General features: G+C 39.5%; 1 protein-coding gene across 1 annotated transcript in view; it reads right to left on the bottom strand.

Annotated features, from left to right (window-relative positions):
• Nucleotides 1–4,281, bottom strand: part of rftn1b (raftlin, lipid raft linker 1b) — a 138,855-nt gene extending 134,574 nt beyond the window's left edge. The window contains exon 1 of the mRNA XM_080897319.1: nucleotides 3,690–4,281. The gene's annotated coding sequence lies outside the window, so the exon portion shown is untranslated. The remainder of the gene's footprint in view (nucleotides 1–3,689) is intronic.
• Between the last annotated feature and the right edge of the window lie 10,780 nt (nucleotides 4,282–15,061).

Here is a 15,061-nt window from a genome sequence, read left to right as displayed (position 1 = left end):
TACCTGTTGTGTTGTCTAAATGCCCTGATAATGGTGGCCACGGTGGACCTACTCAGGTTTGGATGTACTCTTCGTCCCGCTTCAGCCATTGTCATGCCATGGACAATGACATGGTCAATTACTGTTGCTCGCATATCATCTGTTATGATGGTGCGAGGTTGTCTTCTTCTCCCACCTGGACCTTCTCCTCTCCCTTGTTGGCCTCCTTGTCTTCCTCCTCTACTCCGAACTCCTCTTCTTCTTAGGCCTTCACCTCTTCCTCCTCTGATCTCAACCCCTCTTCCTCATTGGCCTGCTCCTCTTCATCCAGGGCCAGCTCTTCTCCCTCCTCTGCATCGAATTCCTCTTCCCCTGACTCTGCCTTCATCCATTGTGTTTGTTTGGAATCTTCAGCATACTGTGCACTCTGAACTTGCTTTTATACATGTGGTCACAGCATTAGCAACAAGTGTCTTCAATTTTGAGTCATTGTGTGTAGTGACTGACGCCAGGTGTGTTCCCTGTGTTCACAGATTGGTGACTGTGGCAAGCATTTTGCATCACATGGGCTTTCATTTGAGAATATGAGCAGAGTTGTTTTGCAACATGTGTTTTAGCAAGGAAAAATGTGTTTAGATTTATGAGTACAGAGGGTTGCGTTTTGTGAATTGTGTCTTCATGTGACATGTGTTTATGGTACTGGAATATGGTGGCTACATTTAGTAAATGTGTTTAGACTACTGGTCATTTGGGTTACAGGATTGGCTTTTGTGTTTTAACATTTGAGAAAAACTGTAACGTAAATAAAAAAACTTCACACCCTGTTCATGTTTTCAAGATTACTGTTGTGTGCAATAGATTCTGTTTTTGCATTGAGTTGTGTTACAGTAGTGTACGTACATGCAGGATTTTCTATAGATTTATACTACTCATATGAAACTCACAAATCTAAATGCCTAATCCTCTGCAGAGATCTACGACGATCCGTTACTGTATAGTTTCTAAAATATGCATTGGCAGTTATGAAACAAAGAACCTTCTCACAAATTGAGCATTGTGTTTTCAATTGTTTTGCTGTAGTGTGTAATGCTGTGTATAGTGTTTATAGTTTTGACAGCTTGGAGCTGCTCTCTTGGTGTGGGAGTTTGAGTTTTGCAGTGGGAAGGTGTGGTTGTGTTTATGTAGCTTTAGGGAAGGGTGTTGTGTTTGGACATTGGGGGACCTGGTGGTAACGTTTGTGAAATGTGTTTTAGCATTTGAGAAAAACTGTAAACTGCATTTTTAGATTTAAAATATGTTTCAATAAAATATTGCTGTTGGATTTTGCTGTCTTTTCAAGTTTTGCATTGTGTTATTGTTTTGGCCATAAGTTTAACAGTTTTGAAAACAGTATGTAAGCACATGCAAAATGTCCTGTCCGTACAAAGATTTTTGGCAGTTGTTGTGTCTGAGTGAGAAGATAATTCATGAAATTTGAGAGATGTAGTCATTGAATGCATTTTGTGCCAAAACAATGATAACTGGTCCTCAGTTTAGCCCACATAGACTTCTGTTGTGCTCACTGTGTGAGGAGTTTTGCAAACGTGACCTAAGTATTGAGAAATGTGTCCTAGCGTCTGTAAAAAACTGTAATGTGTGTATGTCTTTTGTGTGTAGGTGCACACGTTTCTTTAAAATTTTACTGTAAAAGCATCAGAGGGGAATATTTTGGCAGGCCCTCAAATACTTAAAGGGCTGTTTGAGGGTAGAATTAGGTTTAAGCTAGCAGCAATGAGGGTCATCACAACAATAAAAATGCTGTTTGTGTGTGTGTGTGTGTGTGTGTGTGTGTGTGTGTGTGTGTGTGTGTGTGTGTGTGTGTGTGTGTGTGTGTGTGTGTGTGTGTGAGACAGACAGCCTGAGACGGAGAGAACTCCTGACCCACCATCGCTGTAGCGTTAACACACCCCGACGTTCCGCAACTCACCAGCTGGAACTAATTAACAGCAGTTCACTCACTTTCTGTCTCTCTCTCTCTCTCTCACACACACACACACACACACACACACACACACACACACACACACACACACACACACACACACACACACACACAGCGATTTTTCCTCACCCCCCCAGCTTTTCCTGTCTCTCATGCCCTCATCTTCCTTCACCCTTCCACCCTTCCCTCAACCCCCACCCTTCCTTTACCTCCTGCCATCCCTCAGCTTGTTTTTTCCCTTTAAACCGCCTCCTCTCATACATGCACACATGCATGTAGTGGATCACATAGTCTGGGCATGTAAACATCCACATGTGCTGACAGACATGGATTTACCAGCACGCATGCTGCACAACACAACACATGGGGAAACCCACTCCCTTGACACAGTGCAGTACAGTAGCACACAAATCACGCACTTGCTTGAATTTCTCCTCACTATTATAGAAGGCACTGTCAGGGTTTGGTCTGTGATTGGATCCTGGTTGAGATAGTTGGCATTCCCAGCACAACTCTGTACCATCCATCATACATGCAGTGCAACTTAAAAACAGCATGACCTATTGATGTGAATGTTTAAATAAAGGGTTTATTAATAGAGTAATAAACAGGTGTGGGGATGCAATGTAACACATTCACATTACTTTTGTTGGCAAACTCATAATTCCTAAAATCAGTGACAATCAGTCGTGTCACTTGCATTATAGAAGTTTTTTAAGTATCTATTTACCATTTACCATTACCATTTACCATTTTAAGTATCTAAAAAGAAAAAGATGAAGCATGCTTTTCATCTACATTTGCACAACAGTTACTTGACCTCAGTTACTCTCAGGGATATGAGACAATAATTTCGGGGAAGTCATACGACTTCTGAGGGGGAGATGTACATTTCTTACTAACCATGAGTGTAACCGTCAGGTCGGTGCAAACCACATCTATGCATGAGAGAAGGAGCTATGTACTTCTGTGAACAAAACATCAAATGTTTACAAGCAGCTGCAACAGGTAACGTGTTAACATGAAGCTAGAACACTGGATCAGCAGCGATTTTCAAGCTGATCATGTGCCGAACCCAACCAAGGAGCCAAAACTTGATTTTCAACAAGTAAAAAAAAGCAGCGGTGAAGAGGTTTGTACCAGTGTACAAAGAAGAGGAAATGCTGCCTCTGCAGTAGAATCACTGTTAAAATTACATGTTTCTGCGCTCTATTGGCTGATAACTTAGTAACCTTGTTAACAGCTTTGTGATATTACTTAAAGATTTAAAGACAAGTACTCTTATTGTGATAGGGAGCTGTGCTGATATCTGTGATGTACAGTTTAACATCATATTGTTAACTGCCAGATAAAGAAAAAGTAAAGCATGGTTTGCAAGACTTTTTACAGAGTAGATCCATAATGGATTACTTTTTAAAAGCATTAGGTGATGTGTAGTACAATACTTTTACCCGGCACTGATAGTGAATGAATACATTCAAATGAGTGCACGTGTGTTTGGCAGCAGTAAATTTATAGCTTGTTGCTTAATACACTGCTCAAAAGTCAGACTTGTGGCGTGCGGCAAGATCTAATGAATGAAATCTCAGCAGTAAACAACTGCTACCATGCAGTCCAAGTTTACAGTGGCTGCTGTCCAGAGACACGGGCGTGCGTACAGTAACACATCTGCTTGAAAGTTCAAATTCATTCACATGCTCAGGAGCATGGAAACACAAAACAAACTTACCTCTTTCACAATTTGCTTGAAAAGTTCACTGCTTGGACACAAACGCAGCAACTGGACCAGTGCTTCCTGCAGAGAATCGCATTCTACTTCGAGGGGGGGAGAAAAGCTCAAACGCAGGATGGGTTCAGGTCCTGTCCGACAAGCTGTCAAAGGCTGCCGCGGAGCTGGTTGGTTTAAAGGAACCACAATCCTCCGGGCAGGCAGGCAGGCAGGCAGGCAGCAGAGAAACAAGAGCGTTGATTCTGTGGGCTCAGCAGCAGCAGCTCCAGCGGTTTGCTTCGTCTTCCTCTTCACCACCTATTAGAGCTCAAACACACTTGCATGCTCACTGTGCTTAGGTCATGCTCAAAGTATGACTGTTGTATACCAATGTTTTGCAAGCACAGGGAAACCACATCCTGTCACATATTTACCTCCCTCTCCTGTCTCTCCTTTCCTTTTCAACCTATCTTTCTATGTAGTGCTCTCTCTCTTTTCCTGGGTCTTTCTCTCGCTCCCCTGTGATTGTCTGAAGCAACTGAGCGCTCTGACCCAGCGTCTGTTCAGAGCAGCCTCTCTGCCTCAATGTCTGTCTCTCCGGCAGCCGCACCAGTTCCACACGACTGACTGAAGAATCCATCTGAGGAGAGGACGGGGGAGAAGAGATGGGAGGGAGAGGAAAGGGAAAGAGGGAGGGGGAATGACAGAGGGGAAGCGGGGAGGGGGGTCTTCATTGGGAAATACCAGAGTTAGAGAGAGGGGGGAGGAGTAGGGGGAGGGGGAGGAGGAAGGGTGGTGGGTGTTGTTTAGAAAGTAAAAGACTTAAGAGACGAGGGCAGACAGAAAAAGTGATCAATATTTCGTTGGGAGAGGGAAGTAGAAGGAAACCAGTCGAATGCTGTGCCACATAGTCGATATATTCAAACCTGCATGCTGTGGGAATGACTGAAGAGTTTTGGGAGCTGGTGATAAGTTTGACTGAAATAGGGCTGCAACGGTTGATTTGTTGAATATGGATGTGTGTGTGTGTGTGTGTGTGTGTGTGTGTGTGTGTGTGTGTGTGTGTGTGTGTGTGTGTGTGTGTGTGTGTGTGTGTTTGATTCTCAGCATTTCACTTGTCTGGGTCAGAACCTGTTAGAGCTCTGTATTTATTATTTAAGCTAGCTAGTATGTTTGACCCCTGTCTGGGAAACAGGAGCTCTTAGATACATAAACCATGATTTCCACAACAACAACACTGTTGATTCATGCTGGGACCGTCTGTCTGAGCATTGCCTCTGCAATGCAAAACATTTATTGACAGAAACAATCTGCTGACAGATTTGATAGTTTCGGTTTGTCAGTAATTTAATATCTGTATTTTTCCAGGAAGTGTCATTCAGATCAAAATCTATTCTAAAAGAGAGGCAAGTGTAGATTTTTATCGAGCCTTTTTGGATAATTGCTTTCATTGTCTGGACCGCAGTCTTAAAGTTCTGCTTCACTCTAATATCTGATATTCCTGCTTTAACAACTAAAATAACTCCACGATCAAGTTAGCAGTCGCTGAGGAAGGGCAATTTTAGAAACAACGATGGTGTTCAAATTGCGTAATTCTGTACTTGAACTTGCTATTTTTAGTGCGCTGACACAGCGCTGTGTGCTGTTTACACAGCACTATTTAAACGTTTATAACTGGCAAAAAGCTGAATGTGAAATACTGTAAAATCCTTACCGTCAATGGTCATCATCTTGGCTTTGTAGCAGAAGGGGAGAAACTACTAAACAGTTTTTATGCATTAAGAGGAAACATTATCGGGACTAATGAGGAAATTATAACTACCTATCTAACAGTTCTATCAAGCCCTGAGGACAGATGTGATGTGAAACTTGGGGTGGGGTGAAAGATTGTCATCTTCAAGTATAGAGTATTAGATAAAAGTCAAGTTGGAACCGTTAGCTAGGGTAAGAAAAAACATCTAATGTAGCAATCATCATTTCCTGTCTGCACAAAACTTGCTGTGTTTAATTTAAGATAACACAATCTTGTTGAGTCAGGCACTACAGCAGCACATTCATATCGCACTAACAGAAGTGTGCAAATTTAATGAGAGAACAATCAGATTAAATATAATGTCAGTTATATTTTTATGGCGTGCATTCATGTTAAAATTCCTATTTGATATGTAGGCTTACAATAAGTATGATTATTGTCGCTTTATTTTCTTACCGTAATTAACTTAATAAAGTTCACGTTGAAGCTTAATATAAATACTGACAAAAACATGTTCACCTTTACTGCAGTTATTGTCACTCACGAATGAGGACGAGACAGCAAGAGCGATTTTTTCAATTTAGCGAAATACATTTGGTTGAATTCGAGAACAAGGTGTTGAGGTCACTTATTCAGAATACCTGCCGAATGAAGATTTTTTACACAGGCCACTAATTTAACTGAGTTTTGCATTTGTTTCTCAAGGTTGTGGAGAAAGCTTTGGACAAAGAGAGCTGTTTCCACAGCAGCTCTCGGGTATTAGACAAAAAAATATTATGCTGTTTTTAAGCCATGCTTGTCTCCTGTCTGTTAAATCACAGCTCAGGTTAAAAGTGGAATATTTTTACCGGATGTTGGATGGATTCTGATACTGTTTACAATCCAAATAACTCTTTTATACCAGCTATGTAATAAATGTGTTTGAATAGACCAAGACAGCAAAATGAAAACACATTAACCCGAGAGAGAGTCGTCATAAGCACTGTTACTAACCTGTTAAACATCAAACATGTTAGCACCGTCATGGTGAGCACACAGTTAACATTTAGCTCACAACACCTGACAATAGTGCCTGACAGAGATGCTAACATGCTGCACACTTTAGTTTTATTAATCTGCATATACAGTGAGGCTTTCATTAGAAAGAAAGCACCAATCAAAGTTTGCTGTCAAATAAATGTAAAAATTTATGACAACAGTAAGAAGTCATTTTTAGATATTCTGTAAAGTATCTAACAAACTGCCGAGTGTGAAGCAGCGAGAATGAGGATCAGCACCTCCAAATCTGAGGCCATGGTTCTCAGCCGGAAAAGGGTGGAGTGCCCACTCCGGGTCGGGGATGAGTTCCTGCCACAAGTGGAGGAGTTCAAGTATCTCGGGGTCTTGTTCGCGAGTGATGGGAGAAGGGAGCCGGAGATCGACAGACGGATTGGGGCTGCAGCTGCAGTAATGCGGACGCTGCACCGGTCCGTCGTGTTGAAGAGGGAGCTGAGTGTAAAAGCGAAGCTCTCAATTTACCGGTCGATCTACGTCCCTACCCTCACCTATGGCCACGAGCTGTGGGTAGTGACCGAAAGAACGAGATCGCGGATACAAGCGGCGGAAATGAGCTTCCTCTGAAGGGTGGCTGGCCTCTCCCTTAGAGATAGGGTGAGAAGTTCGGCCATCTGGGAGAGGCTCAGAGTAGAGCAGCTGCTGCTCCACATCGAAAGGAGCCAGTTGAGGTGGTTCGGGCATCTGACAAGGATGCCCCCCGGGCGCCTCCTGGGTGAGGTGTTCCAGGCATGTCCCACCGGGAGGAGGCCCCGGGGCAGACCCAGGACATGCTGGAGAGATTATATCTCTCGGCTGGCCTGGGAACGCCTTGGTATTCCCCCGGATAAGCTGGAGGAGGTGGCTGGGGAGAGGGAGGTCTGGGCCTCTTTGCTTAGGCTGCTGCCCCCGCGACCCGGCCCCGGACAAAGCGGATGAGGATGGATGGATGGATGGATCTAACAAACTATGCTCCCAGTCCTATACAGTGCGGTCATGACATTGGGCTCTTGTCAATGTCACGTTTAGCCTGAGAGGTGATTTACTTGCTCATTTGTTAGGAAGCACTAATCATATTGCTAAGATGTTTCAAAGAAAATCAGCCTCCAGGCTGCAAATTAATGACATGTCTCTCTTAAAAATGGAGATGTCCTGCCTTTGTTTGCCCTTTAAGCTCCCTTCTCGAAAGCACACAGAGATACTGCCAACACCCATATCTTAATCTGGGAAATGGGAGTCTGATTTTGGAAGGGCATTTTTCACCTCCAGACTAAAACGGTGTGAGGGGTTGTTCTGGTAAATCATATCTTTCAAACACTGGGAGGCTTAGAGCTGAAATCACAGCATAAAAGAAAGTTTAATTGTTAATTTTTGGCATAAATTTGACTGGTTTTCCAGCTGTTTTAACTGAATGAAATCAAACAGATGCCAAAATGCTGGAGCCGCTCCGACTGGCACTGAGACTTGAATGGCACTAATGATCACCCACGGTGTAATTGTCAACATGATTTAACTTAGTGTAACAGCTAAAAAAACAAAAAGTAAAAAAACAACACAGAAGATGACATTTACATGATGCCATCTTCAGACCTTACACTTTAGTGGTTTTATTGTTTAGGTGCCAGTTAGGCATGTCTGTAACTTGTGGGAATCTTGACCCTAATGACTAAAACGAACACACAGGTCATGCTGCAGAATGTTTTTTTCCACTGGAGAACTGTGGGACGATGGAAATGGGACACACAAAGTGAAACGAGTTATAAAGGTGAGCAGCCAAGCATAGTGTTTATGCAAGCTGTGTTTGTGGAAGCATCAGTCTTACATGACTGGCTGAGGACTTAGACAGACAGCTGATTGGATGGGAAAATGAGTGGAGCGAAACACATCAATGAAGGAACATAAATAGGTCCCCTCATTTTGCAGTAAAATAATAGGAATGTTCAATCACTGGATCTATTGTTATTACTCAAGGTTTCATTCATTTGTGTTCTGTCTTTGGTCATCAACTGCCTTCCCATATCCTCTGTAAATAGAGATGTGACAGTGCCCCCTAGTGTTCAGTGTGTAAGATGGCATTGTGTTTAGTTGGATGGTAAAGAACATAAACGTGGCTTTTAATGTGGCCTTGATTTTTATTGTGCCCTCTTCATTTCCGTATATGTATAAAGACATTAAAAATATAGTTAGGCATAATTCTGCCCTGTAAAGTGAATTTTTGTTATTTATTTATTTTTAACACTGCCATCTAAATTTCACTAGTCAAGTCAAATGGCTTTATTGTCATTCCAACCATGTGCAGTGGTACAGAACACAGTGAAACGAGACAACGTTCCTCCAAGACCACGGTGCTACATATGACATATAACAGACAATCAACACAGAACTACATAAAGTGCAAGTGTGCAAAAATAGCAAAGAAACAAAACAAAGACAGTGCAACACCAAACCAAACAGAACAGTACAGACACAAGACCGTGCAGACACAACAGTGCAATAGAAATATGCAAAAGAAAAAGACTGAGCATTGTGCAAAAAGTAACTTGGTGTCAGAAGGTATGTGTGTGTGTGTGTGTGTGTGTCAGTCCAGTCACTGAGTGTTCAGCAGTCTGAACGTTATAAATCAGAACTTGCCATTTAAATTTCACTTTGAAAAGCCTGCATCCAAACAAAACTCGGATTACAGTTATCTGACCTTAATGAATGTACCAGATCTGAAGAAGTGGGATCCTGTTTACCACTGTTCTTTATGTTTTATTGCTGGCTGCAGAATTCCCTGTATGCTTCTGTCTCTGTGCTTGGAGATTTCATCTTGCATCACTTTGGTCAGTTGCTGTCGTGGTTAAATCTACTATATAAATTAACTTGACCTTCCACTGATTGAGTTTTAAATATAAAATAGACTGCAAAGCATGCAAACTTAAATTCAGTACATAAGATGAACACATGAGTTTTAAAGTTAATAGTTGGTATGAACTCCTGTCTTCTTCAACACAACCTGAAACAAGAAAGCTTACAAGAAAGCTTAGGCAAGGTCTAGGAATTTTTTGGTATTGCATGGTGATTAAAAATTTGATGTAAATTTTCTGCCATGATATGGTAAATGGTAAATGGCCTGCATTTGTATAGCACTTTTCTAGTCCATAGGACCCCAAAGCGCTTTACACTACATTCAGTCATTCACCCATTCACACACACATTCACACACTGGCGATAGCAAGCTACATATGCTAAGTTATGGGCTAAAAGCTCCCAAATGTACTGAGAGTAGTAGGCAAAGTAGTAGTAGAAAGTAAAAATGAGCTCCTTAAAGGAGTAATATACCATCTAGTTTTATGCAAAGGTGAGTAAATGTGCTATATTCATATAATGATAGAATTTGTAGATTATAAATGTTAATCAAATCTAAATTCAAATTCTAATGAATGTGCTTAGCTTGAATCTTTTATGTAGGACACAAACAGTGAAAGGTTTTTATATATATATATATATATATATATATATATATATATATATATATATATATATATATATATATATATATATATAGATATATATATATTTTCTGTTATCTAAATTGTAGACGGACTTTTCCAGGAAACAGGAAAATGAGTACAGTGAGGAGTGAAAGTGAGATCTGGTATGTGGGAGAACAGATTGTATTCTAGAGGCTCAGCATGAGGAACAGATTCACAACTCACAAATAGTTCTTTTTTTTCTAATGTGACCTTCAGTAGATTTTCTTAGTGTACAGGCTGTGATCAGCTGACCTGCTGCTCTTTGTGGCTCTACACAACTTAATTGAACAAGATGTCAGCAGTGTCAGGAGCTATCTTGGCTGACTTGCATTTGCTAAACTAACAGTATATCGTATATTGTCTTTATACTAGACTGTATACAGTTGGCATAAAGGTGGAATTTAGTGACTTAATCTAAGCATAATCATCTTAAATGCAAATTAGTCTACACATGATGTAACTGAACACTGACCATAGCCCCTGTGCACCAGTCCAACATACTGCTTTACTATAAATTCACCACAGGACAGCAAGCTAACCTCTTTATCCCAAACAAACTACAGAGTAGTTTCATGCAACATTTAAATGACAGAAATTTAGTATACTTTGTTCTGCAGGATGTTTCACAATATGAAAATACATAATTTATCAAAACACATCACACACTGATCCAATCTGTGATTAAAAAAACGCATTGCATGTACTCTTTAAATCTGCAGTATATCAAGTGTGTCTGAGCACTAACCTTTAAATATAATCTCTCCTCTTCCTCTTCCTCTCCTCTCCTGTCCTGTCTTTCTTTTTCTTTCTCCATCTCTTTTTGAATTTAGCTCTAACTCCTTTCTCTCCCTGTGAAATGCAGCAGCTGGACCTTTAGCTAGCAACACACTGTGCGACAAATGCACACAAACATTGACGAGCTAATACAAATACTGCATTTGAAATTACTTGACAGCTAAAAAAAAAAAATTGTGTAAAAAAGGGAGTAAAAGTAAAAAGTTATCAGAAAAAATAAAGGTAGTAAAGTGCAGATGCCTGAAAACTTAATACAGTAATAAAGTAATTGTACTTCGTTACTTACCTCCTCTGACCGTCAGTCTGAGCATGGGCTGGGTTTTTGTCTTGTTTTGTTTTTGTCATATCTGTATAAATGCACGTGTAACACAGTCAGTAGTATGGCCTTTGTTCTCACAATATTTTACATATGTTTGCCCCCAGAGTCAGAACAGTATTTTGGGAAAAGCCTGTAAATTATGCTGCCACTTATTCCACAGAAGAACCTGAAATCATTAGAACTGCCTCCTGTGCCGACAGTTTAAGTCAGTTTTAAAGGCACAAAAATGCTCTCTCTGTCAGAGTGATTGCTCTTGATGTGCATTTGTTCTTGATATATTATTGCACATAATCTGGGGGCTGTGTTCACCTGCTTGTACAGTGTGTCAGTTGTATTTCTGGGATTGTGTCTGTAGTCATTAAATATCTTCTGCCCTTTAGCTCAATAAAACTGTTAGCTCGATAAGTAAAGGATTTTGTGTCAATAGTGTAATTGTTCTTTTTGTATGCTTTTTCACAGCTATGTTTACAGACTGTTTTGCCATACACTTGACCTAATTTGTCAAAAGAGACAGCACACCAGCAACACACGTACAGACAAGCTTGACTCAAATTTGACCTTTTGTTTAATATAGATATGCAGACAACAATTTCATTTTCTTTGACTGCAAGACTCCTGAAGCCATATCATAAGACAAATGTACTAAATGACTAAATTATAACATGGTTTATGTGCTAAAGTATTGAAATGCTTAAGATTAGTGAAAAGGCATTAGCACTCTCACCAGAGATCTTTTTCAAAAACAAACATATTCATGTACATGGATGAAGCCTGCAGTAAGATATTCAGTCAGTGCACTGTGGGCTGTTGTAAGATATGTCAAAAATGTACAAATGTACATGTTACATGTTTTTCTTTTTTTTTTCTTACATGTTGGCTGTGCAGACTTTTCTGCAGAGTGAAAGCATTCAGCAGCCCTTTTTCTCCTTCTAAAATCAAGAAAGACTTGAGCCTTTCTTGCACATTTCCACAGAGCCACACCTCATTAGGCTGTCAGTTTTCTGCCCAGGGTGTCCATCTGCAGCTGCTTCTGTTCTGTAATGGCTACTATTACTTTAAATGGTGTGCTTTTATTCTTACTTCATGAGAAGACCGTATGTTTCAAGGATATATGCATTTCTGGATGTACACAATGCCAGTGGTACAGGAAGAACTACTCCCATTCAATCCATCATTGTATGAATACTTATCACCACTGACAGCAGAGAGCAAACTGAGTGAAGTTTGTATTTCTGACTGAACAATTGCTTTACAGTTTGTATAACTGGGTATCCATACGTCACATATCTCACTCTTTAAAGATAGCTTACATCATTGTTTGAACTTGCAGCAAACTTGATTTCATTACTTAAAGCGTAAAGCCACGTTGGTGTCACAGCTTTCAGAAGGGCACTGCTGAATTTTAGTCAGTCCACCACTTTGGTTCACACTGAAAAACATTAGAAACTATTAGATGTTAAATTAATTCACATTAATTCATGCTTTATACATTTACATCAGGTGGATTATCACAAAATGTATAAAAACCCACAGGACCGTGAAGGTAAAGAAGAATGATTTTGGCTTTTCCTTTCGAATCACCATGGAGTTGACATTTTGTATTTTTCAGTGAAAAATCTGGGTAGCTATTATGGAATCCTATGAAATGTAGTGGGGACCATCATTATATTAAATTACATTCATCCGGAAGACCCATTTGTCAAAAGTGACTTCAATAAGTGCACTCAAACTCAAAAGAACAAGAACTACATGTAATTGAAAAGTTAGAGAGCTATGTTGCTATAAGTGGGGTTTTTTTTGTTTTTTTTTTTAAGACCCTTTGTCTTCTTGTCTGTGTGAAATGTGTGGACAAGTCCTTAAGATGCTGCAGTGCCAGTGCCTCTTTACTGCTAATGCAGTGCCAGTTTTATCAAGAACTAGTTCCACACATCTCCACAGAAATAAAAGACTGGTGACTGTGCCGAAAAGCAAGTCGCTGCAAAACAACCGGGCTCAAAGGCAGTATTATACTGTGGGAGGTTCTACTTTTTTTTTTTCATCAAACAAAACATCTGTTATATAAGGCTATGTAACATTCAGTTTTCAAACCTGTCAAAATGACCTGTTTCTTAAAAGGTATCCAAAAGTTGGTACAAAATAAACAGTGATTTGAACTGATTATCTCAGGGCTCTAGCACCATCACCACACCAAACGGATGATTTACAGGACTGTAATGATGCTAAACACCCACATTTTCAGATTGTAGCACGTCAGCATTTATTAAACTAAAAATTTAATAAATGAGAGCAGCTTTTCTTGTGGAACACAAAAACACACCAGGACCAGGACTTATCCTGAATTGGATAAGTAGTTACAAAAATCAGTGAATGATTGGCTTATTTGATGTATATGCACATTTTAAACATCCTCCTTCCTTTTATTTAACTTCTATTTATCATAAAGTAAACCTCATAAGATTAATTATTACTTTTGCATGAGGAAAACATGCACAGACACCAGGGGAAGCCAGATGTTTAGCAGTAAGCTGTCATGCCACCTTAACCTTAATACATCTCATTGTCTTACATGCATATTCTCTTACTCAACTTAGGGTTGCAGGTGGCTGGATTTTATTCCATCTGACAATGGGGAAGGTTCACTCAGGAGGTTAACTGCTGATTCTAAAAGGCTGTAGGTGTGAATGTAAGTATGAATGATTGTCCGTCCAGGGTGTACCTTGGACAGGCTATTGACTTTAATAATGATAGGTTGCTAAAGACTGAAATAAAATCAACTAGAAAAATACATCCTGCCTGTCTTAATTAATCCCCTTAGGATGCTAACATCGTGTAGCATTTATGATGATATTAAAAGTCAAAAGGCCACTTGTTCTACCATACAGGACCTTGAATTTGGTAGGTTTGTCTTCTACCCATGCAACAGCCACTTAGTTTTACCCAATTGTTTAAAAAGCCTATTTTCTCTTACGCATTACACTTCATTTTGAAAAGTGCTCCCAGTTTCAGTGATAAAAGTAACCAGTGTTACTGAGTCCAGCAATTCGTTGTTCTGCATAACAAAGAGAAAAGTAATGCATTAAGCATAAGGGTGATAGCAGCATAATGCTTTTTGTACAGTCAAACATGCAATGAAGAACTGACAAAAAAGATTGTGCTATGCTGTAAGAAATGTTGCTCCAAGATAACATTTCTACTTTGCCTATGTATAGTCCCTAACAGTGTAAACAACAGTGTAAGCTACTCATTTCACACAGTTTATTTGCAGACAAACTGCAAAAAAAATTCTTGATTTCATCCCCAGAAAAATATTAGGAGAAAAAAAAAAAACATAATTAAAGAACTTTGCATGTTTCTGCATTTGCAAATGCTTTTTCTGTTTGACAAACTGATCTCATCTTAAATTGATTAGTGTAGCTTTTTAAACTTACTTACTTTTAGTTTAGAGAGGATTTTTTCAAACCCTCTCTAAACTAAAAGTACAAAAAGCAGTCTTTGTCACTTGTAGTTTTGGGTTAAAATAATATCATTGTGAATTGTACAACTGAATTTGCCTTAATGATCTGCTGGTTCCCACTCCTGCATGCCGTTGTGAATTAATCTTTTAATGTATTGCATTTTGTGCAAGTGCAAGTTATGCACTGAAAAAAATGTTTTGTTCAATTTACTCAATTTTTTTATGACAAGTGGTTGCACGAAATAAATTTGTTTGAATCCAGAAATATTTTTTAAGTACACTGAATTTAATTTAAGCGAGTAAAACCAACATATATTTTTAAGCTACTTTAACTTAACTGTTGTGGATACGTCTTAGTCAAATATTATTAGTAAGTCCAACTAAGGTCGTGTTAAATGTACCAGAATAATTTGTTTCCTTTACACTTATGTCCCAAACTTATATTCAAATCAAATTGTTAATTTCTCTCTATTTCAATTAAGTTAAGTTTACTTAAAAAATATTGCTTACCCTGATTTGTAGTTT

Source organism: Rhamphochromis sp. 'chilingali' (assembly GCF_963969265.1).
Source record: "Rhamphochromis sp. 'chilingali' genome assembly, chromosome: 11".
Lineage (NCBI taxonomy): Eukaryota > Metazoa > Chordata > Actinopteri > Cichliformes > Cichlidae > Rhamphochromis > Rhamphochromis sp. 'chilingali'.
Note: the sequence above shows the minus strand (reverse complement) of the source record. Positions and strands in the feature narration are given on the sequence as shown.